The 25898-nt window shown below is 45.6% G+C and overlaps 1 protein-coding gene across 2 annotated transcripts in view; it reads right to left on the bottom strand.

The window, feature by feature from the left end:
- Positions 1–25898, bottom strand: part of LHFPL6 (LHFPL tetraspan subfamily member 6) — a 217508-nt gene that overhangs the window by 118702 nt on the left and 72908 nt on the right. The gene's annotated exons all lie outside the window — the stretch shown is intronic.

Here is a 25898-nt window from a genome sequence, read left to right as displayed (position 1 = left end):
CACCAATACTCTTGGGGAAAAATGACACTCATATCATTCTGCCTCTTTCTTGTGAGCCTAGCTAGTCATGTACACACCCGTAAGGGGTTCACAGTTCTCCTAGACAATGCAGTGCGCACTCATCATTACGTGAGCACCGCTCAGTTCAAGAAGAATGTTCACTCTCTGCCACTGCTGGAAGAAGTAGAGGAAGCCAAAATGAGGTCACCAGCCTGGCTTGAAATCTATAGGAAAAAAATGTAGGTTTAAAGAAAAGTATATTTTGGAGGGGGGCTTTGGGTGGTAGACGAGTGGCAGAAGGATCAATGCAGGAGTTCAGCTTTAAAATAAAAGAGGGTTCCCAACAAGTAGGGTTCCTTAAATACAAATGTTAGCCAGTTAAAATACAGAGATATTACCAACTCCCCTTGCAGCCGATCTTAATTTTTGAAGAGCCATAGCCACCAATAGAATCTTCAGCATCTGCTACTTTCAGCTGTGTCAGATGCCTAGGGTCTTCCTGATTTACAATGTAAATCTACCCACCAGGTTGCTACATCACTGGTATGTCCCCTGCAGGTCAAATGTTGGATATTGACAATTCCAATGGCAAAGGAGCCACTTTTAGTATTTGTACCTGTATTTTACAAGGCTGCCTTTCTTTTTTACGGTTTTGTTTCGGCAACAATGCCATTTCTAAGCATTTGTTGAATGGTAGAATCACCAGAAGGCATTGAACTGCAGCATTGTGCTTCATTTTACCTTCACGCTCCCACAACTACTTAAAGCAGGAGTTCACCCGAAAAAAATGTTTTAACCTTAGATTAATGCTCATTTTGTCAAGGGGAATCGGGTATTTTTTTTAAAATCTAAGCAGTACTTATCGTTTTAGAGAGCGATCTTCTCCGCCGCTTCCGGGTATGGTCTTCGGGACTGGGCGTTCCTATTTGATTAAAAGTCTTCCGACAGGCTTCCGACGGTCGCATACATCGCGTCACGAGTAGCCAAAAGAAGCCGAACGTCGGTGCGGCTCTATACAGCGCCTGCGCACCGACGTTCGGCTACTTTCGGAAAATCGTGACGCGATGTATGCGACCGTCGGAAGCCTGTCGGAAGACTGTCAATCAAATAGGAAAGCCCAGTCCCGCAGCTCATACCCGGAAGCGGCGGAGAAGATCGTTCTCTAAAACGGTAAGTACTGCTTAGATTTTAAAAAAACTACCCGATTCCCCTTGACAAAATGAGCATCAATCTAAGGTTAAAAATTAACTTTTCGGGTGAACCTCCACTTTAATGTTTTGGCTGAAAAAAACAGGAAAAATGATATATTCATATGGTGGTGTTCTTTTACTTGCAGAAATGTTATTGCCACAAAAGCAGAGTCAAAATATAAATATACTATTGCAGAAAACAGGGTAACAAAATGGTAAAAGCCTTACGTTATTTGTGTGCATTGGTAGACAGAAAAAAGTGATGTACAAAGTTCGAAGAGAGACCAGTCCAAAAACGTAATATTGGTGTTTGTTCCGCAGGACAATAAAAGCAGCACATTTCAGGGACCCAAAAGTATCCCCCTCCTTCACACTGCCCTGATGCGGTCCTGCTGCATTTTGGGCAAAGCGCAGCCATCCCATGGTTTTGGTGTGGGTTAGCTGTGCTTTCCCATAGACGTATGATATCCAACGTTTTTGGTTCACCAAAGATGCAGCATGCAGGAGTTTTGGTGTACTTTCTGAAACCTTGGCTGGCTGTGGGTTAGCTGCACTTTTGCTTTTTGGAAGTGTGAAGCCGCTCTAGGAGATCACAGGTGCAGTTTGATGACATCTGTGTCCACACTGAAGCAAACATGCATCCAGGTCAAAGACACATAGGCCCAGATTCTCAAAGGACTTACGAAGGCGCAGCGCCATGTACGCCGTCGTAAGTCCTAATCTGACCCGTCGTATCTATGCGACTGACTCTTAGAATCAGTTACGCATAGATATCTATTAGATCCGACAGGCGTAAGTCTCTACGGCGTCGGATCTAAACTGCATTTTTTTTTTTGACCGCTAGGCGAATTCCGCGTTGAGTATGCAAATTAGCTAGATACGCGAATTCCCGAACGTATGCACGGCCGACGCAGTAAAGTTACGACGTTTACGTTAGGCTTTTCCCGGCGTAAAGTTGCCCCTGCTATATGAGGCGCAGCCAATGTTAAGTATGGCCGTCGTTCCCGGGTCGAAATTTGAAAAAGTTACGTTGTTTGCGTAAGTCGTCCGTGAATGGGGCTGGACGTCATTTACGTTCACGTCGAAACCAATGACGTCCTTGCGGCGTACTTTGGAGCAATGCACACTGGGAAATTCCACGGACGGGTCACAGTAGTTTTGCATAAAACACGCCCCCCTGATCCAAATTTGAATTAGGCGGGCTTACGCCGGACGATTTACGATACGCAGCCGCAACTTACGGAGCAAGTGCTTTGAGAATACAGCACTTGCCCGTGTAAGTTGCGGAGGCGTAACGTAAATCAGATACGTTACGCCCGCACAATTTTACGCGGCTCTACGTGAATCTGCCCCATACTGTACATGCCTAGAAAAAGCCTTGGCCTTTAGTAAAACAAATGTGCAGTTGTTCAAATCTAGAGTCAGCTCTCTTTTACGAAGATTAAGAGTTCCATCCCCACCCCCAATAAAACCTAAGATGCATCTCACTGTGTTTTTTGATGAAGGCCACATGCTGGGAAGTGTGGAAATAGAAGATCACGGAGAAATGAACAACCAAAGCACTATGCAAAGTAGTTATTGCAGGAAGCAACTGAGCAATAAATGGGAGTCCATTGGGACAGACTAGAAGCAATACGATTCTGCTTGATGAAACAGCCACGTGAATGTTTCGTACAATGAGGAGGGGTGGGGGGTGATGATTGCCAGGCTCAACTTACAAAAAAAATTGCTGTTATATGGCAACAACTTGATTTAAGAATTTAAAAAATGTCCCACATTCTTCTATTTAAGTATGCAATGAAATCCAGAAATATGGTCATGTTAACCCACCATTTTCTGTATTCTACTCTTTTTACACTTAAACCAGCATGTGTTAAAATGCATTCAGCTTACAAACTGCATAGATAAGAGCGACTTTACTGTTCGAATACTAAATAAATGTTCCTGTGCAAAATCTGGATCAAGCGCATAGCAAGTTCTGTTTTTTAAAATATATATATTTAGTATAAACCTACCAAAAAAATACAAAGGACTTTGGAAAGTACACAGACAAAGGAGCTTACAATCTAAAATTTTACAGCCACAGCCAAACACTGTAGGTAGTCTAGATTGTCCTACCAATAAATAGAGAAAATCCAGTCTCACCAGCAATTAAAGTGGAGGTTCACCCTAAAACAATTATCTAACATTACATCCAGCATACTAACGATATGTACAGTCTTTTTTTTCACCGTACATACCGGTATTCCCCCCCCCCCCCGGCTTCCAGGTCTGATTCCCGCAGGACTGGGCGTTCCTATTGAGAGGTTAGATGATTGACGTCTGGTGAAAAAATTCCCATAAGGTGCGTCACCAGTTTTCCGTAAATAGCCGACCTGTGAGTCTGCCCTATATGGCACCTGCGCAGTCAGCTCTACACGGCGTATAGAGCCGACTCGCAGGTCGGCTATTTACGGAATATTTGGCTACTGGAGGAAGTGCTGATCTGCATTATACCAGAATTTTTTTTATGGAAAACCTCAATTTTTTTAAATAGCCTGCAAGATTTTTGCAAATAAGTGGGTGATCAATCCCGTCCTATAGCAGCCCAATAGTTAGCATTAATATTAATCAAATTCTTACTTATGAGGAGGTCAATATAGGGCTGCAGGATTCCATGGCTGTTTTGATCATCGTACTGAAAAATCTGGGCCTACTGTATCAGTAAATTAGTTAACTGAAACCCTATATAAAAATATTCAGAATTATTATTTGTATCCACATACCAATGCAGCCAATTAGACACACATCAGAGCTGAAATCGGAACTTCGTTTCCAGTTTCTGAACTCAGAGATGCAGGAACAACATTAGTTCCTCTCTCTCTGTTTAGTGAAACAGAGTGATCCTGGGCTCCCCAAAAGGACGAGAGAGCCCAGAAAAGATTGCGGGGGTGCCCAACTGTAGAAGTGATTGAGTGGCTGTATAGCCGCTTGAATCACTCATGCATTACAGGGTATCATCCCGATATAACCAGGGTTCAAGTCCTGGGGGAAAAAGTGTGGGAACTCCCACCCAAGATCCACTCCCCCACCAAAAAAAAAAAAAATGATAGCTCATATGCATAATTACTAAACCGCATGTTTTTTTTTTTCGATCCACTGTACCTTAGTAATCCTTTATGTTACTCGCCGCTTCCTGTATATGGATTCATCGGGTAGTGTGCGGGTATTCCGTCACTTCCTCGATGCGGCAATGTCTCCTGGGAGTATTTGTCATTGTTCCCAGGAGACATTGCGGAGGTCTGCCGCAAGTTTTTCGCGGGATTTAGAAAGAAGCAAGTTTTTTCTAAATCCCGCGATAACTTGCGGCAAAGCTCCGCAATGTCTTCTGGGAACAATGACAAAAGCTCCCAGGAGACATTGCGGCATCGAGGAAGTAACGGAATACCCGCACACTACCCGATGAATCCATATACAGGAAGCAGCCAATAACAAAGGATTACTAAGGTTCCCCTGCCCCTGACAGTGACTTGAGCTGGGCATTGCCGCTTAGTGAAGGATTGGCTCAGCTGCTCTCGGCTGCTCTAGTCCTGCAAAGGGAACTGAGTTCCTGCTGTGAAAAAATGCAGGAACTCCGTTCCCACGCGTTCCCGCAGGACTTGAGCCCTGGATATAACCACATAAACCGCGTGACGTTGTGTGACATCTACCTGGAGGGGGGGGGGGGGAGTAGTTAAAGAACAAGTCCAGTAGAATGTGACTAAAGCTGGTCATAGATGGTTTGAATCTCAGCCATTACAGGATTCAAACCGTGTATAGGCAGGCTGATTGTACTCAAGTTGATCAATCAACGAGCCTCTAGCGGTTAGTTCTAGAGCAGCTAGAAGTAATTACTGTGTTCTCCCGGCCGTGGCTCCGTGGTAGGGATTCCCCCCATCAACACTATGTAAATAATAAAAATGAAGTACTGGAATATATCAGTTCCCGTTGGAATCAACAGGTATTTTCTGCAGTTTTTAAACAATTATACCAAATGGTATATTAAACAGACCGAAAGGGACCAAATATTAGAAGTTCATTGTTTATGGTTTACACACCCTGCTAGAAAGCTTTGTGATGCAAGGCTCCTTACAGCTACAACCATCAACTTTATTATGTTCTCACTTTCACCAAGAAGGACTGTACTTGGCATAAGAGAAGATTGATAATCTACAGTACCCTCCACCTCCTCAATATCATATGTAATCAGGGTGATAGAATGAAGTACTCAGCATGTCCTCAAAATAAAGACTGAGCTGTATACACACGTCAGCCAGTGCAGGTGACTTCATAGAAAATATGTCACAATATATTACAGATACAGGCTAATTGCATGCTTAAATTGAAACAGAAGTGTCAAACGACACCGGCATCGCTGACATGAGCCCGGATAACTGGCAGCCAAACAAAACAGACTTGTTGTAATGTTCCCCCTGCCTGAAATGTTCTCATAACTGAAATGTTATTGTTGTTTTTATTGGGGACAAGACAAAAGCAATAACTCCTCACGAAACAGATGCACGCTGTGCAATGCTATACAGCTGCCATTAAGTTAATTAAAACCTGTTACAAAGATGCATTCATAAGGCTGTTTTTATTAGAACGGCTTTTATACCTGACTGGTCCTCTCGTCAGCATCTTTTCCTGGATTGCAGCTTAATTCCACGGGGAAGGGAACAGAACGGAACAGCAGGCGCGCAATCTCATAGTGTGACCAATATTCAAAGCCGTGGACACACTGTTTATAATTGGACACACGTGATTCTATTGTGCACAACCACAGGCAATAAATAGCTTTTTTTACTATTAATGCTCATTATGGTATGCAAATGGGGACATTAAAATACAGCAGAACGTTTTAGATCTTGTCCTTACCATGGCCTGATAGATGTCGTTTGGTAAGTTACCGCTGTAGGTGTTGTACTGTGACATTCTGGAAGAGTACCCACTCTGCTGAACATCCCTGTTGTGATGTTAGATGTGTATGCTTTCAATTTATTTTTCATTCATTACTCAAGCAAACAAAGCCATACATGAAGATATTATAGCAGTTAACAGAGCTGTAGTTCAGCACAGAGAACAAGACCTGCTTTGCACGCTTTGACTTGAGGATTCCCATTGCATCCTATGTTGCCAACTCACACCTGTAACTTCAAGCATATCACCCAAAGCTCAAAAAAGTACAAGAGCTTTTTCAGGGCAGAGTCATGCATTTTTTCTCTACGTTGATTAAGATGGGAGCACCTGAAAATTACCTTAAATCACACTGAGCCTAGGTTCACACTGCTGCGAATTCAAAATTGCGGTAAAATGCCAGATTTTACCGCGATTTTGCGGCCGCGAAATCGCAAAAAGTAGTACAGGAACTACTTTTTGAAATCGCAGATGCGGCGTCGCACTGATTAGGACAGTGCCATTGCCGACAATTGCATGTCAAATCGCATATCAAATCGTTCCAAATCGTACCCAGTGTGAACCAGGGCTGAATGTGTTTTTATCACAATTTCTTGCCTCTTCTCTTATAAACTTTTCATTGTCTAAAACAAAAATGATCAAGCCTAAAAACATCTGAAAAGAAGTGTAAAAATCAACATTTAAAAACGCTCAAGCTCAAGTGTAAACTTAAGCCTCGTACACACGATCGGTTAACAAGAGGACAACGGTCTGAAGGACCGTTTTCATCAGTCCAAACCGATCGTGTGTAGGCCCCATAGGTTATTTATCCTTCGATCCAAAAAATAAGAACTTGCTTTAAAATTTAACCGATGGACGCCTAACCGATAGATCAAAACCGATCGTTAGTACGCACGACCATCGGTTAAAAATCCACGTATGCTCAGACTAAGTGAGGGGACGGGAGCGCTCGTTCTTGTAAAACCAGCGTTCGTTTGGAGATAGTACATTCATCACGCTGTAACAGACAAAAAAGCGCGAATCGTCTTTTACTAACACAAAATCAGCTAAAGCAGCCCCAAGGGTGGTGCCATTGGATTTGAACTTCCCCTTTATAGCACCGTCATACGTGGTTTACGTGTCCGCGTTCTGACACGATCGGTTAATTAACCGATGGTGTGTAGGCGCGACAGACCATCAGTCAGCTTTATCGTTTAACCGATGACAACGGTCCTTCAGACTGTTCTCATCGGATGGACTGATCGTGTGTACGAGGCTTTAGTCTCTAATCAGTAGATGAAACGGGATTCATGTCAAGATAATTGAAAGCAATGGTACAACTTCTGTGCTTGCAAAAGGCAGGGCTTCTATTGAGACCCTGACTAGATGCACCTGAACCATGATGTCCTTTTTCTACAAGCTCCATCCATTACTGCGTTTCATTATACTAGTTACACCAAATCAGATATGTGGTAATGGGTAGCATGGGTGCTGCTTTTGATGCGACTCAACTATACATACCAACAAACAAGAGAAAATTATTGAGGTTTATGTTTACTGAACTATACAGAACCTTTTAACTCTCCTCAACATCCCCTGTACTCCTTTCCCTCTAGAAGTCTACTAGTTCATTTAGCCATAAATATCCAGAGATGGACAGCAGAAGAATACAAGATAATGAAAAAGTTACCATATTTGGTTCATTTTGAGGCTTGGTGCTATCCCTTTTACCATGATGCTCTGGCCACTAACTCATGGGCAATATTATGGTATATATTGCCTTAGCAAGGGGTACAACTGTAATCAGGACCTTCAAGGATAAATAGAGTTCAAGTGGTGACTTAATTTGATGGAATTCTGAGAGCTGTGACAGGAAGTCGGTAAATCTGTGGGTGTTGTCACAGACGGGACATACATTTCTGCCTTGTTTAGACAATACACCAATTGTTATTAGGCGTCGGCTGCAAAAGTAGCCAGAGAAGGTCTAAGGGCGTTGGAAAACGTCAGCTGTTCAGAATGAGGCAATTAAGGCCTCTATAAGTAATCCAGAGGATTACCACTGATTTGCTGCATCCTGAGGCTTTCTGAGTGAAGGAGAGCAGTAGCTGAAAGTCTTCTGAGGAGGTGAGGAGGTGATTGATTTTTCTGTGTGATAAAAATCAAAAAGAGACTATTGTTTTTCTGCTGTATGACCAGCAGTGTCTGCCCAGCACTAGGCTGTGCCAGACTCCCTAGATAGGTTCCTGTGTGGTGAAGTTAGACACCCCAAGTGGCCAGGGTTTATTTTATGTTTGATTTTGTTTATGCTGTTTGGATGCTTGCACTTGTTTCCAGCAAGATGGAAGAATAAACCAAAATCTTTGTTTTCAACCGTCTTCGACTGCCTGTCTGTATAAATTCAGTGTGTAGTGAACCCATCCAGGGGGTCACACACCCCGCTACCGAGCCAACCCCTTACAGAGCCTACATACTGTAGATTGTTTACAGACTTGTATGTCAGATTAGGGTATGCAGAACCCACCAAACACTCATGCTATGAGTAGTATGAATTGTGCAATATGAATGTTTTTCTACCATTGAGCTAACAATTTTCATTGAATTGGTTTAGGATCAAAGCCCACCTAAGGGTTGGATGAAAGGCCTTTCAGTTCCACCTGGTAAAAAAATAAAATAAAATAACTCCAGTAATGCATAATGAAAGTGTGGAATAGGTATCTCATGGTCAACATTAATGCGCACAGTATAAAGTAAGTAGTCAGTGATTAGTGCACTGCTCATGCACTACGTTGGCCATGTAGAGACTTTTTAGGGTAAGGATTTAACTATGACAAGTGCAACAAAACCTTTTTTGGGATTGCTACATCAAATAAAATACAGAGGTTCCCACTTTCTCTGTTTCTTGGGGCTGGTTGTTGCATACAGATTTCACATTTAGCACCACCAGCTGCAAAAATGTATTAGCTACTGCAATAAAACATAATGATTATGTTCCTTTTCTCCAACCCTCCTATAGGCGTTCGATAACATGATGCATGTCCTATCTAACAGGGAGGCTCAAAAAGAATAAGAAGGAGGAGAACCCCTTCAACAACTATGTAGGACCTTGACGGTTGTGTAGTTAAACGTAAGATAGTACATTTTCATTGAATTCTTTCAAAAACAAATTTTATAACATATACATAATAAAAAAACGTGCAGGTCACAGTGACCATACAGATTAAAGCGGGAGTTCACCCATAAAACAATTTTTCCCCTTAGATGGATGCTCGTTTTGTCTAGGGGAATCGGCTAGTTGTTTTAAAATATGAGCCGTACTTACCGTTTTCGAGATGCATCTTCTCCGTCGCTTCCGGGTATGGGTCTTCGGGAGCGGGCGTTCCTTCTTGATTGACAGTCTTCCGAGAGGCTTCCGACGGTCGCATCCATCGCGTCACTAGTAGCCGAAAGAAGCCGAACGTCGGTGCGGATCTATACTGCGCATGCGCACCGACGTTCGGCTTCTTTCGGAAAATCGTGACACGATGGATGCGACCGTCGGAAGCATCTCGGAAGACTGTCAATCAAAATAGGAACGCCCAGTCCCGCAGCCCATACCCGGAAGCGGCGGAGAAGATGCATCTCGTAAACGGTAAGTACAGCTCATATTCCCCTAGACAAAACGAGCATCCATCTAAGGGGAAAAATTGTCATGTACGGGTGAACCCCCGCTTTAAGGTCCAGTTCACACTGATGCGAGTTCGTACCGAATGTGATGCGTCAAAACCAATTTTAAATTTGCATGTCATCCATAAAGTCGTTGTTTTCAATGACGGTCGTTCACATACATGCATATGTTGCGATTCCTCTACGAATGCGATACGATAAAAAAAAAAGGGTCTTATTCTGGTTTACTGCGCTGCGTTGCGAATTTAGTCTCCATAGACATCAATGTAAATCGTTCTGGAATCGCATTGATGGTTCACATATGTGCGAATTTCGCCACGCGATTCTCCACAAAAAACAGGAAGTTATCACCTTTTTTTTTTTTTTTTACACTATGATTCCATTGGCTAGAACATCAATCGCAACTATGTCCAACTTCTGAAATTTGCATTAAAATCGCGGCAAATTGGCAGTATAATTTGCACCTCAGAATGGACAAAAAACTGACCATATTCACAGCGCATCAGCACAGGTTTTTGTATCGTACAGCCCTTGTAGCTACAATCTATCTATGCAAGGTGACTGGGGTACATGAATCACAAGACTAGCTGAGTAGAATTACAATCCCTTGGTAAGCAGGACAGTTCATATATGTTCCAAGTGTGTATTTAGTTTTTCCCTGGGGTTCAGGGGTGTTTTAGGAATGGTAGCAAACTGTACCTTTGCTTATGAACCCTCTATCTCTCTGTGATGCACCCTGGGACTGCAAGTTCAGAGGTTTCCCTTCTGTAGTGGTCACAATAGTCCTATTCTGTCAGGACCTAGATCACCTGCTGATGGCATTGTGATTCCCAAAGTGGAAGGGGGTAGTTCCATGGTCCTCCATCAGGTGTCTCCCAGCAGCCAGTAGATCCCAGTAATCAGTCTCCACCTGGTGCTGGCTGCTGGGAGGGCATTTAGTCCCTCTACTAGTGCCTCTTGCTTCAGTGTTTTGCTTTGCTGCCAGATACTGCTTATCACTTATCCAGAGTCTAGATCCTGCTCTTGCTCCTGCCCTGCATCCTGAAGCCTCTTTTCTGCTCCCCTTATACCTGATCCCAGTCCCGGTTCCCATCTGTTCCCTGCACCTCCAGTTTTTCCTGTTTATCTGTGTTCCTCATTTTTGTTTACATATTGTACATAGTTAGTTAGGCTTCCTGCTATTTAGGCATTTTGGTTATATGGTTGTGGTTCACTTGTATCTTCACGTTTGCTGTGTTTCCTGTTTGCTGGTGTTTGGATGCCTTTTGTTTTACCATTAATACATTTACCTTATGATAAAAAGTCTGGTCTCAGTTTCCTAGTATAGCTACGCAGAATTGGCCAGTCCTGCTGCTGATTCCCGACACATTCCATCCTTTCAGAATAATTTTAAAAATGTTTTTGAAAAATGCAATTTTTGATTCCAATTATCATTCCTCTTTTTTGCTAGAGTTTGTGATTGAAAGTCAATTCACGTGTAAAGGTGACACTGACCGTATCGATGAAATTATTGCAACATTTCTTTCCATACCATTACAGAAGGCAGACAAGTAGAAGATCCAACGTAGAGGCATCACTGAGAACAGATGAAGAGTGGGGATGGAAAGCTGCTGGTGTCCCAAGAGCACTTCATACAGGAAGACATACGGAGGAAACAGTTTGCTGCTAAGAATACTTGAGGGATGATTGCAAACTATAAACAATGAGAGTGGGAACAGCAGCATGAGAGCTACATCAGTGGGCGAGGATAGTGTGCAATGTTCACACAATGGCGTCATTTAAACAAGATCGCTAACAAGGAGCAAGAAGTGTAAGAAATATATAATAATGCAACATAATGACAGAATTTTCATAGTGTAAATGAAATTAGACTCCTAAATCTTCAGGACAACTGACCAGGGTTTGAGGGTGTGTGTACACACCAGGGGCGTTGCTAGGTGCCAAAAAGACCAGGGGCTTCAGCCCGAAGTCGCCACCGGGGGGGGGGGGGGACCAGGGCAGTCGTGGCGCTTATTTTGCCTGGGTGGTGGGTAAGCTCACTTGCTGCCTGGCTTACCAGAAAGGAGGAGAGCCGCCCGCCCGAGCCGCGATCTTACAGTGATGTGGCTTGTAATTGCCGCCTTCTGGAGCCTGCGGCACCTATGATGGATGTCACATGTCCCGCGGTCCCGGCATTGGACCTGTGGGACGTCGACCATAGGAGCTGCAGGCTCCAGAAGGCGGGACTTGCAATATCACTCGGCCACACTCTGCGCCGTTCCTAATCATAGAGGTCCCTGTTCGGCGGCGCTCAGGGCTGTCAATTGCATGCTGCATTCCTGACACTCGGGGCTTTTCAGGGACCCATTCGGGGATCCAGCCCCCCTAGCCACACCCTCCCGACGCCCCTGCTACACATGTGTATATATATATATATATATATATATATATATATATATATACACACACACACACACACACAATATATATATATATATATATATATATATATATATATATATATATATATATATATATATATATATATATATATATATATATATATATATATATATATATATATCGCTACCCCCGCAGAAGCCGTTATAGTATGTTTGGTTGTGTACTCTGCCTCTCAACCCCAAGAACAGACTCAGCCCCCTCTGGCAATATTGTAAGTGCAAGGACCAATGAGAAACACACACGTTATGATAAAACACAGAATTTGTCTTTACTGTAAGGTTTCTGTGGAAAAGTAATAAAAAGTAGCAATGCACATATGTCAAGTGAATCAGCTGAACAATAATAACGAAGACCCAGGGCAATATAGCTCAATACCGTACTCAGGCTGCTATCAGGGGATTCCCAACCTGAGAATAACCCCAAGAGCAGAAGCAAACACTTAGCAATGACAATCCTATAGCAGATTGGTTACCTCTGTATAAATTGGCTCTAGGAGTCCAGGCAGAAAAGCAGAAGAATGACCCTTTCTTATGTCAGACCTCTCTCTTCTGTCTCCTGACACAACAGGCCCAACAATAAACACTGTACTCAAATCAATATTCAGTAGCTTAGCTTCCCAGATAAACTATCCTGCACACCCACTACATATACAGAGCCCTGAGTATGTGTCTGTTTGCCTGTATGGCTCCAGTAACTTCAGTCCCTTGGAATAAAGATGAGTCCTTGGACCTTTGGCTAGTCACTTTAGTTGGTACACTTAAATTCCTGCTTAGCAAAGTTTATCTGTGGTATGCTGACAGTATCCGGATAACAATTGCGGACACTGTAACTGCTTAACAGGCCATTAAGAAGACCCAGGTTCTGGTAGGTGTAGGCAAAGGTGAGGAAACTCTGTCTATGTGCAGTGTCCCTGTTTCCTGCAGATGGGCAAGTGCCCCCTCTCCAAATCCTGCGGTCAGGCCCAAATGAAGGTTCCTGGAAACAGGCCGACTCTTCTGGTGACCTGAATGGTCACCTCACACTGGAACGCTTCACACTGTCGATGCAAGTGCGCCTGCATATGCACCTGGGATCCCTCTCTCACAGGCTGAATGTCTACCACTGGCTGTAGAACTTGCAAACCGAGCTGTGGACTGACCTGGCAGGCAGCACCTCTCCCTTCAGTACAGTCTCTTCTCCTGCCTTGTGGTAACTGATCTCCCTCAGGAAAACAAGATGGAGTCTCTAGGTTCCTTGGCCCCAGAGCATGCTGGCTCTTTTAGTTCCTGCCCCCATACAAGGCTATGGGGCCATTCTAGATATTCTAGATGATAAATAAAATGTCCCAGGATCCTTTGGATCTGCTGCTGTCAAAGTCCTTTGGGGGGTGGGGGGCGGACGTCACCTCCCACTGCTTCGGAAACCATTCCAGCAGCCCATACGCTGCTCGGAATGTTTTCACGAGAAAGCTAGCCACCCGCTGCAAAAAACGATATTGGGGTTATGGCTGATATCTTCAGCCATAATCCCGGTAAACCACTTGCAATCCTCAACATATAGTAGTCGGCAACTGGGTAAATGTTAAATGCAAACTACATTTTAAAGCCCTTTTAAATAACATTTGACAAGCCGTTGAATGTGCTTTCCAAATGAATTTTTGTTTGCCTACACACTTTTGTTCTTTTTTTTTCACATGCTACACAATATTTTTTTGAATAACCACAGTTTACATTTTTCCAGAAATGTTTTTGTTTCTTTCTAAGTGTCAGGTTTTAAGACCTGGATGTCGTCCAACTATAGCTAATGCGGTTTACTTTCTGCTGAAGAAAATGATGAAAGAAAGCAGCTGAAAATAAACTAAATGTATTTCTAATATGCAAGAAAGACATCTGGAAAAAATATCAGAGATCCGATTAAAAAATCATACTCTGATCTCATCTGTGGGGAATGAGCGGTTTACTGAGGTTCTCCAATCTTACAAATGATGAAATATGGAAAGGGTTACAGAATCAAACTGTCCGTGTTTATAGTCACCAGAGGACTTACCCTGGGTTCACAGATTCCTAGGATAAACAGTGCTCAGGCATATAAAAAAATCATGTCCGATCTCTACCTTTTTGGATAAGGAAGGAACAAAGCATATCAGGTTTCTCTCCGTCCTTCATGCCAAGGGGACCCAACAATGTTTACACCAAAAGCTGGAAAAATAACATTGCGCTTATGACAATCGGATGGTGGCTCTACAAAACAAGAAGAGAAAGAAAGGCGCACCAGCCTAGTGTGTTACCGTTGACAATTTAATAAATTAAAATGGTAATAAAAAACTACTCACAAGAGAAATTACATAGTAGGCTTGTCAACAACGATGTAGTAGATACCCCTCGACCCACACTCCAGAATAGGGGGGATATAGAGGCGTGTCACTGCCGGCTGAAGCGTTTCGAGGCGACCAGGGCCTCTTCATCAGAGCCCAGCACTAGGCTGGTGCGCCTTTCTTTCTCTTCTTGTTTTGGTCTCTACTAGGACATTCCCCGTCCATGAAGGGCAGCAAGGCCACTGTTACTGTTTTTGACACTGCTGGTGTTTTCCATGCGGAATATTGAATAATTGTTGGACAATCCATCCGTGCGCAGGAGTTTGTTTTTTCTGTATATTACTTTAGGTGGCTCTACAACGCTGAGGCTTATGGTCTTCTGAAGGCATTTTTTCTGCTCATCAGCTGTCATTTTTGTTAGTGTCTTTTATGCGTGGCCCAAGACAATTTCTCTTCTTCCAATGTGGCCCAGGAAGGTCAAAAGCCGGATCCCCCAGCTTTATATGTTATATTTTGGTTGCTTGTATTAATGTGGGTATAAAGGATGTGCCAGGCTCAAAAGTGCCTGCAGCTGCTTGATTGATATTTGTTTGGCCCAGGCATGCCCTGTTATACACAGGATGCATACAATGTGGCCTTTTGCCCCAAGTTGGTGGAGGGCACATTCTTTTGCTGAAGGTGCTTCTGTTGTCTCTCTAAAATGTGCACTTGTGGAGCGTTTCCTTCTTACCAGTAGCCACTGTTTCCTATGCTTTTACCTTAACACCCATTGTGCAAGCCAATTTTTTACTAAATTACCTTTTGTGCTTTAAAGCACAGGTATAGGCTAAACCAATATCCTGCAAGTTCAAGCGTAAACATCTTTTAAAGAGGCCCATTCATTTCAGCAATGATCCCATATTAGTGTATGTGCATTTAATGATGTTAAGGCAGGGTTGCTAGTAAATTTACCTGCCAAGTGATAGTTGCCTTGGCCGATTTATAGGAGGTCAATTGATTCCACCCCAATTCTGGGATTGCTGCACTTCTGTCTTCTGTCACTAGATGGCCAGGTATCTGGTGGCATTAGATAAGACAAGGGCATTGCAAGGACAGATTAGGAATAGATGGGGTGTCTCAACCAATGGGCAGGGATTTTCTTGGGTCCCTTGGCCTGCTGGGAGAGCCTATTTATTTGGGTGAGGTCAGGTGATCGAGGTTCTGTGCCACCAGGACGGCTGTCTGGGTGGACTTGTATTGTACTGCCCCGGGCTGCTAGGCCAAAGCCTGAGGCTTATCCTGGGGACATCTGGCTGCTAGGCTGTCTGAGGGTCTATCCAGAAGCAAGAGAGAGCAGCGCAGGGTTGGGACTGCAGCTTGCAGTCCAACCAAAAATGACGGTTCTGCTGGCTGGAGAACATGTCATGGTCGGAGGTAGAGGGGAAGCTGACGCCACTAAATGACCACCCCCCTTATTACCAGGGACCACTGTGAATAGCTAAAGCAAGTACCAGAGCAGTATTCTCACCAACTGGGGACGATGAAGAATTGGGAAACTTCAGCAGGTATCAAGCCAGGGACCCAGCCAGTGGAGGTGATGCTTGCAGAGCAGTCTTGTGTGCCAAGCCAGGGACCAACCAGGCCAGTGGGGTGACGCTTGAGGAGTATCTGTGAGTGCCAAGCTAGGGACGCGGGGGTGATGCTGGAGGAAGATACTCAGTGAGAAGATTGGAAGAGCACAGGAGATCCAGTGGCAGTGGTTCAGCGGGTCTAGGTGATCGACTGGGAGCTCAGTTGAGGAGTGAAGACCTAAGAAGGAGATTGCAGAGGAAGTGTTCATTACAACCGTTGTTAGAAACTGTTCAAGATTGTTGCCATAGGAGACAGCGTGTCTACACATGCAGATGTGGTGTCTGGCTGGATGCCTTTCCCTGCATGGCCGTCTATCTATAGAATTATCTGAGTCTGCCAATTAACATTGCAACTACTAAAAGGATGTCCTGGCCTGTAACCCTCTTTTCCACAGTTCTGAGAGAAGAAAATACACCTCTTTACATTCAAGAAGTGTCTGGCGACAGCACGAATAGTACCGTATTTATCGGCGTATAACGCGCACTTTTTTCCCCTTAAAATCAGGGGGAAATCGTGGTTGCGCGTTATACGCTGATCCCCGCTTTCTGAGCGCCGCCGCCGACATATACCGAGTGCAGTACACTCGAATACACTTGGCTGGGCTTGGCCACGCTCGGCTCCGCTCGCGGTCACGCCCTGTGCCGCCTCCTAGCCTTTATGCGAGAGGAGCCGAGCGTGGCCGAGCCCAGCCGAGCGTACTGCACTCGGTATATGTCGGAGGCGGCGTTCAAAAACAGCGCGGGAGAAGCGGAGAGGACACCACGAATGCCGCAGACGGACGCCGGACCAGACAAGGCCGCCGATGGACGCCGGGTAACTGTAAGTAACTAACTGTAAATTGTCAGTATTTCTTTTTTTTCCTTAGGATTCCCCTATAGGTTTGGGGTGCGCGCTATACGCCGGTGCGCGCTATAGGGCGATAAATCCGGTAATTAGACATTCCCAGAAGAGGAGAAAGCTATAACATCCAAAAGGAAACAGTCAAATTTGCTAGCAAGTTCAGAAGCACATTGCAAGTTAACGACAGGGTCTCTTTAACCCATTATGTCTGGCTTTACACATATATGTGACCACATGGAAGTGGACTTTAACCATAGGCTGCCCCATACAGCCAGAGTCGCTGTTATGGGCTCATTTGGTGCTCCCCGTTAGGAACCCTTTTAAAGTGATATTAAAGGCAATTTTTTTTTATAATAAATGTTATATTTACCTGCTCTGTGCAGCGGTTTTGTATAGAGCAGCCCCGATCCTCCTCTTCTAGGGTCCCTCGCTGGCACTCCTGGCCCGTCTCTCCTGCTGACTGTGCACCCAGAGCAAGCATCTTGCAATGGGGGCACCCAAGCCACTGCTCTGCATGTCCATTCTTGCACAGTGTCACGTCTCAGCCCGCCCCTCTCTCTCCTCATTGGCTCACTGGCTGTGATTGACAGCAACAGGAGCCAAAGGCTCAGCCAATGAAGATGACCCAGAGAGCCAAGGTTCTCATGCACATTGCTAGATCGCGATGGGGCTCAGGTAAGTATTGGGGGGGGGGGTGCTGGGGGCTGCTTCCTCCCTTAGAAATCAGTAGAATTTTGGCAATAATAGCTGTAGAGGTTATTGATAAGAAATAATACATTGAAAACAATGCATCCATGTATTTGCTATAAATACTAATTAGAATTCGCAATCTGCAAAGTGCAGGAACCCTTAGCAGCCAATCCGCAATTATGCGTCCCTGACTGCCCTAAGTTGATAAACTCTCTGTTCCGATTGGATGCTATGGGTTACCCCACACCACTGCTTTTTACCGCCACGCTCAATAAGCCTGCTCGTCCTCTGCAGCAGACACCAGATTTTTCTTCTACCGGTTCAGCATCACAGAACCACTGATCTCCTGGTGGTACGGACAAATAATACGTTTTAGAATTGTAAACGGCTGTGTGTCAATAAGATTACTTTATCTGAATGCGAAGGCAGGTTAAACGCAGCAGATTAGCAGCACAAGCAGCCTTTTCTAAACACACTTCCTTCTATCAGGCCCAGGCAGCACGGCATTGCACTGGGCACCACTGATAAGCTGAATATTGGGAGGAATGGAAAATAATTTGATCTTATAAGCTCTACGTTTTCCTGCCAGAAAGGTTTGGGTGGGAAGAAATAGGTTAGGATTTGTTAGGTTTGTTCTGTAAATCAAATATTTATTTGACCGTGTTGGGTATCAGCAGGAAATGGTGAAAAGTGCTTGTATTCAAAAAACTGTAATTTCCACAGTAAGAATTCTGTAAGGCGGCTGTCAATAATGCAATAGATTTTAAAGTGGGACCAAACTTAAAGCGGAGGTTCACCCAAATAACATCTATATCAGACCAACTTCTTTATACTTCTAACATGTACAGTCCGCTTTTTTTTTTAGGCTGTAAATACCTTATAATCTATGGGGTAGATTCAGGTAGCAATTGCGTCTGCGTAACCATAGTTGCTTACTTGCGCCGGCGTTTCGAATGCTCCTGATTTAGGAACCTCGTTACGCCGACTGCAGCCTAAGATATGACTAGCATAAGGCTCTTTTGCCAGTCATATCGTAGGCTGCATTCTTACGATGACCGCTAGGGGGCGTTCCCGTAGTGGTCAGCGTATAGTATGCAAATTGCATACTAACGCCGATTCACAACCCTACGCGAGCCCTGCGTACGCAGTTTACGTCGTTTGCGTACGTCGGTTTTTGCGTAAGGCTGCCCCTGCTAATAGCCAATGCTACGTATACCCGTCGTTCCCGCGTCGCGTTTTTGAAAAATTACGTTGTTTGCGTAAGTGAATCGTGAATGGCGCTGGACGCCATTCACGTTCACTTTGAAGCAAATGATGTCCTTGCGACGTCATTTACCGCAATGCACGTCGGGAAAGTTTCCCGACGGAGCATACGCACTACCTTCGGCGTGGGAACGCGCCTAATTTAAATGATCCACGCCCCCTATGGGATCATTTAAATTGCGCGCTCTTACGCCGGGCATTTTTCAGGAGCGCCCACGCAATTTACGGAGCTACTGCTCCGTGAATCAAGCGTAGTGCAGGTAATTTACGGAGGCGCAGCGGCAAAACGGTGCGCTGCGCCTCCGTAAGAACTGCGCAAATGTACCTGAATCTACCCCTATATTTGCAATCCGGCTTCCGGGTACTTCTCCCCGCGGGAATAGGCGTTTCTATGCTGAGGAGGAATGTCATCTGGGAGGTCGCCCAGATGATTGACGTCCTTTCAGAAAAAGTTTCCCCCGGCGGATAAGGCCCCGCCCCCCGTATTGCGTAGGCGTGTCACGAGTCACGGACTTTCCGAAAGAAGCCGAACATGCAGAGCTGCGCCTGCGCACCGACTAGGAGCCATGTAGAGCTGACTGCGCAGGCACCGTATAGAGCTTCTTCATGTTCCGCTTCTTTCAGAAACGCCATGCCTCGTGACCGCTATTCTCTATGGGACGATCGGATGAAAACGGACAGCATCCATTTGTTTTCGGCGAATCTTGTCGGATCGGATGGCAGTCAGGTGTCAGCGGACACATCTCCTCTGACATCCGCCTGCCCATACAAGTCAATGGGTGGCATGCTCAGATCCGCCTGAAAAACGGACAGGCAGATCTTTGTGGGCCGATCGTGTGAAAGGGGTCTAGCTGGTCTTCCATTGACTGTATGCTGAGCTGTGCATGTTTAGACTCCAGGGGTGCTGGAATAACAGACCCCCCCATGCACATGCGCAAGATGACATCTTTCCCTGATAAGCCAATCAAGAGGTTGAATATCCAGCACCCGGAGGTAGCCCAGGAGATGAGGACAATGGCCAGGGACTTAAATTGATATTAAACCCAAAACCAAAACTGTAATGTATAGCAGCTTACCAATCATTTGATGTGGTGGCTGCATTTGTTTTCTTTTTTCCTTTAGGATTTTTCCCCCCTCTGTTTTCACCTGGTGATCTGGCCAGTAACACACTTCCTGTGTTAGAGTGCCCCTACTCTGGATGAAGCAGTACAGGGGACACCTTTGGACAGAAGCATTGTCAATCTAAAGAGGGGTGTTAAATGTACTAGCACAGCCCTCAAAATTTCCACTCGCCTGTTTGCATTAGGTGAGTGGAAATGGCATTAGGTGAGCTTTGGCGGGTTCACTTGGTTACAGGTTGTACTTACACATTACACTTGGTGAACTGCGGGACTGCAACTGTTTCAATCACAATATAGGGGCACCAGCCACATTTACTTTGTAGCCCAGACTGTCCTTGAAGCCATGGCCCAGTGGTTGAGAAGTACTACTCTATAGTAAACCAATACGGGAATCAGCACCCACTTACAAAAAAAAAAACTCAGTTTGCGATGGACTGCCCAGGAATCTCTGTCTCAGTAGCTAGATTCTCACAGCTCCCTGAGCAGAGAGCTGGTGACTGTCAGTCAGCAGCTCTGCCCCCCCCCCCCACCTCATGCTCAATCGAGTGCTGGGCTGTGGAAGGGGTGGGAGCGGCCAGCTCAGGCTCTCAGCGGCTTGTCGCAAAGCTGCTCCGGGTGGTGGTCCATAGCATGTGGGCAGAACCCAACCATATGTTCGTGATCTTGCCCAAGCCTGGACCGTCTCTGTGACATCAGCCAACAGCGGGTTTCAGCCCACTGTCTGCTGAAAACAGATCACAGGAGTGCAGAACAAACTGCACTCCTGTGATCCACAGAAGTACAGCCAAACGAGTTTTAGCTGTACTTCTCCTTTAAGTCTGGTACACACTGCCCGAATACGGGCCGGTTCAACAGAAACGTGCCGACATTCAGCCTATGTGTACACCAGCCTGTTCACCAGAAGCCAATCGAATGGGCATGCTGGAAAACCAGCATCTAATCAGCACTGGCAGAAAATGCTACGGGCACTTACTAGTGTGCTCTGGCAGGGGGGCTGTCCCCTGGTCAGAACACAATGGCTCAGCGCAGAGATCGCTATACTAACATTGCATAGTTAGTACAAGTGAGCTCCTCCAAAACTCTTTAGTTTTAATTCATTCGGCCCCCCAAACTGATAGTGTGTACCAGGCTTTAAAAAACATATGTTTTCTATGTGCCCTGTTCACTCTGACCAACAGCTTTATGGCCCATCAACACAGCTAACTTCAAAGTTCAAACCAAACCCAAGCTCAGCCCTAGTAATTGCGTCAGAGAACTGCAACCAGCCAAGTGAGGTGGCTTTGGTGACCAGGCGCATTAAAAACAATAAAGCCTGCAGGACTGAGGAACTTTGGGCCAGATTCTTGTACATCCGCGTAAAATTGTGCGGGCGTAACGTATCTGATTTACGTTACGCCTCCGCAACTTAGGCCCCATACACACGAGAGGATTTATCCGCGAATACGTTCCAGCGGAACGTTTCCGCGGATAAATCCTCTCGAGGATTTCAGCAGATTTCTCTGCGATGGAGTGTACTCACCATCGCATTGAAATCTGCGCCGAAATCCTCTGGCGATGACGTGTCGCGCCGTCGCCGCGATTATGACGCGGCGACGTGCGCGAAGCTGTCATATAAGGAATTCCACGCATGCGTCGAATCATTACGACGCATGCGGGGGATCCCTTCGGACGGATGGATCCGGTGAGTCTATACAGACCAGCGGATCCATCCGTTGGGATGGATTCCAGCAGATGGATTTGTTTAGCATGTCAGCGAATATTCGATCTGCTGGAATCCATCCCAGGGGAGATATATCTGCGGAAACAGATCCGCTGGAGTGTACACACCATAGGATCTATCCGCTGAAACCCATTCGCTGGGATTTTTCAGCGGATGGATTCTATCGTGTGTATGGGGCCTTACACGGGCAAGTGCTGTATTCTCAAAGCACTTGCTCCGTAAGTTGCGGCGGCGTAAGCCCGCCCAATTCAAATTTGGATCAGGGGGGCGTGTTTTATATAAATGTACTGTGACCCGACGTGATTGATGTTTTTCCCGAACGGCGCATGCGCCGTCCGTTGAATTTCCCAGTGTGCATTGCTCCAAATTACGCCGCAAGGACGTCATTGGTTTCGACGTGAACGTAAATGACGTCCAGCCCCATTCACGGACGACTTACACAAAAACAACGTAACTTTTTCAAATTTCGACACGGGAACGACGGCCATACTTAACGTTGTTACGCCGCACTTATGCCACCATATAGCAGGGGCAACTATACGCCGGGAAAAGCCTAACGTAAACGGCGTAACTTTACTGCGTCGGCCGGGCGTACGTTCGGGAATTCGTGTATCTAGCTAATTTGCATACTCAACGCGGAATTCGACGGAAGCGCCACCTAGCGGCCAGCGTAAATATGCAGTTACGATCCGACGGTGTAACACAGTTACGCCAGTCAGATCTACGGGAAATCTATGCGTAACTGATTCTAAGAATCAGGCGCATAGATACGACCGCGCAACGCAGAGATATCTACGCCGTCGTATCTCTTCTGAGAATCTGGGCCAAAAGTATGTATTTCTAGTTATTCCTTCCCTTTTTAGCCAAATCTGCATTTAACCCTTGCAGTGCAGGGTGAAGGGGAAGTTGCATATTTAGAGTTGGGCTTTAATGATACCGGTTGTTGGATTTGCACTTTGAAATAGTTCCAAAATGTAAGAAAATTGTCTTTTAGTTTAGGTCATACTGAGAAATGCACATTTCATAATATCTCATTAAATAAGTATAAAATTAGTAAATGTCATTTGGAAATGCCCTAAATAGTGGAAACAGCCCAAACACACGGGTGAGTGAGTAACAGCATGAATAATGAGGCCGAAGCCTCAGAGCTGTAGCTCATGTGGATATTTGTCAAGCTGAATTTTCTCCAGTCAGTTGATCTGGAGCTTCTCTCACAAGCGTGCCCTAATATTATTACATATAGATATAATACATGAGAATGTGCATCCACTCACACATACACATCGCATTACATCACCTTCTGGAAGCGTGATCCTGCAATGTTATTCATTTTACTATAGTGAGACAAAACCCAAACTATACGAATAACTTACTGAAAAAGACTAAGGCCCAGATTCACGAACGACTTACGCCAACGTATCTTCTTATACGCCGCGTAAGTCCACGGATGCGCCGTCATATCTATGCGCCGTATTCTTGAAACCAGATACGCCTGAATTCTGGCTCCATCCGACCAACGTAAGTCTCCTACGCCGTCGTATCTTGGGCGCATATTTACGCTGGCCGCAAGGGGCGCTTCCATTGATTTATGCGTTGAATATGTAAATGAGCTAGATACGCCGATTCACGCACGTACTTATGCCCGTCGCAGTAATCGACACGGTTTACGTAAGGCGTACACCCGGCGTATAGTTATCCCTCATAAAGCAGGGGTAAGTCATGTTATGGTATGGACGTCGGAACAGCCGTCGGATTTTATGTCGTTTACGTAAGTCGTACGTGAATGAGGCTGGGCGTAAGTTACGTTCACGTCGTACGCTTTGAGCCGTCGTATCTTAGGGAGTATATGCGACGTAATTCTGAGCATGCGCGCGCATGCGCCCGCATGCGCCGTTCGATCGGCCATTAATTTACATGGGGTCACGGTTAATTTCAATACATTACGCCCACTACCGGCCTACTTTGAATTAGGTGGGCTTACGCCGGCCCATTTACGTTACGCCGGCGCAAATATGGGAGCGAGTGCTTTGTGAAGCTTGCCTCTCAATGTTACGACGGCATAGCGCATATGAGACGCGCTACACCGGCACAAAGATACGCCGATGTACCTGAATCTGGCCCTAATACTTTACAATTTTATATATTTTAGATATACAACGATCAGGCATAACTTTATGATCCATCGCAGTTTTCCTGTCAGGAAAACCAGCCGTGTATAGGGGAAAGACTGAACCAAGCAGGTTCTCGGCTTTCCCCTGGGGATTTCCGACGGGAACTTTCCCGTTGGAAATCCTGTACGTGTGTATGAGGCATAAGAGTTTCAATTTGTATGCAATCAGGCAGGTCCTTGCACTACATGGTTTGTGTAAATCTGAAGACAAAAATCTGAAGAAAATCGAAGGCCTTGTACACACGACCGAACATTTCTGCTGAAACTGGTCCGCGGACCAGTTTCAGCAGACATGTTCGGTCGTGTGTACGGCCGACCGGACAGGTTTCCAGCGCACATTTGTCCAGCCGACCGTTTTGCAGCGAACAAATGTTTCTTAGCATGCTAAGAAACATGTCCGTCGGACATGTTCGGTCGTCTGTACAGACTCACCGTACATGTCCGATCGGCCGCCATCCCTCGCATGCGTCAAAGTGATTCGACGCATGTGTGGAAGCTTTGAACTTCTGTCGCGGCGACGGCGCGGCCACGTCCCCGCGTATCGTGTACGCGGGGATTTCTGTCTGATGGTGTGTACAACCATCAGACAGAAATCTCCGGGCGGACATGTCCGCTCAAAACGGTCCGGCGGACTGTTTTGAGCGGACAGTCCGTCCGTCTGTACGAGCCCTAATAGTTTGTATGGGGTAGGCATTGTTCTGCTGGGAAACCTTCGGTTCTGCCATTCAGATGTCACCTAACATGATCAGCAAAAATGTTTAGGTAGGTGGTAAAAGTTCACTCCTCCATGGAAGCAGTATTCCCTAATGGCAATGGCATCTTTAATCAAGACAATACATCTTGCAAAAAAAAATGGTTCAAGAATTTTGGGGGTAATCCACAAAAGGGATACGCCGGCGATACACCGTCATATCCCTGTTTCTATCTTTGGAACTGATCCACAGAATCAGTTTCCAAGAGATAGACAGAAGATCCCACATGTGTAATTGAATTTCACTGTCGGATCTTAAGGATGCAATTCTAGGCCGGCCGCTAGGTGGCGAGGCCATTGCGGCCGGCCTAGAATATGCAAATGAACACTTACGGCGATCCACGAACGCTCCGACGGGCCCGTCGCTCTAATGCTACGTCGTTTACGTCGAGTTACGCCGTGTAAAAATAGGGCTGAGTCCTATTTGACTAAGCCCTATTAAGTATGGCCGTCGTTCCCGCGTCGAAAATTCAAACTCTACGTCGTTTGCGTAAGACGTCCGTGAATGGCGCTGGACACCATTTACATTACCGTCTAAGCAAATGACGTCGGAGCGACGTCAGTTAGCGCAATGCACGTCGGGTAAGTTACCCGACGGAGCATGCGCAGTACGTCCGGCGCGGGAGCGCGCCTAATTTAAATGGGACTCGCCCCATTAGATTCGGCATGCCTTGCGCCGGACGGATTTGAGTTACACCGCCGCAAATTTCCAGGTAAGTGTGTTGTGGATCGATACCTAACTTAGGAAATTTGCGGCAGTGTAACTTAAATCACTTAAGTTACGTTGCGCTGCGGGGCTGTGGATTTGGCCCTTTATTTTTTCCGTTATTTTAACCTGGTGGCCCTAACTCAGGGGTCTCAAACTCAAATTACCTGAGGGCCACAAGACAAGTTTTCATATGCCATGGGGGGCCGCATGCAAACTTTCAAACTTCAAAAACAACAGTACTGGTGTCAGCGAACACATTATTAACCCCCAGCACTGGTGTCAGCGAGCGCATTATTACCACCAGCACTGGTGTAAGTCAGGGTTTGACAAATTTGCTTGGAATCTAGGAGCCAGCTAAAAAAGTTAGGAGCCAGAAAACGCACCCCGTCCCGACGAGCTTGCGCGCAGAAGCGAACACATACGTGAGCAGCGCCCGCATATGTAAACGGTGTTCAAACCACACATGTGAGGTATCGCCGCGATTGGTAGAGTGAGAGCAATAATTCTAGCTCCTCTGTAACTTA

The sequence above is a fragment of the Rana temporaria genome, chromosome 2, assembly GCF_905171775.1.
Source record: "Rana temporaria chromosome 2, aRanTem1.1, whole genome shotgun sequence".
Lineage (NCBI taxonomy): Eukaryota > Metazoa > Chordata > Amphibia > Anura > Ranidae > Rana > Rana temporaria.
The sequence above is the reverse complement of the archived record's forward strand: the minus strand, read 5'-3'. Positions and strand labels throughout refer to the sequence as shown.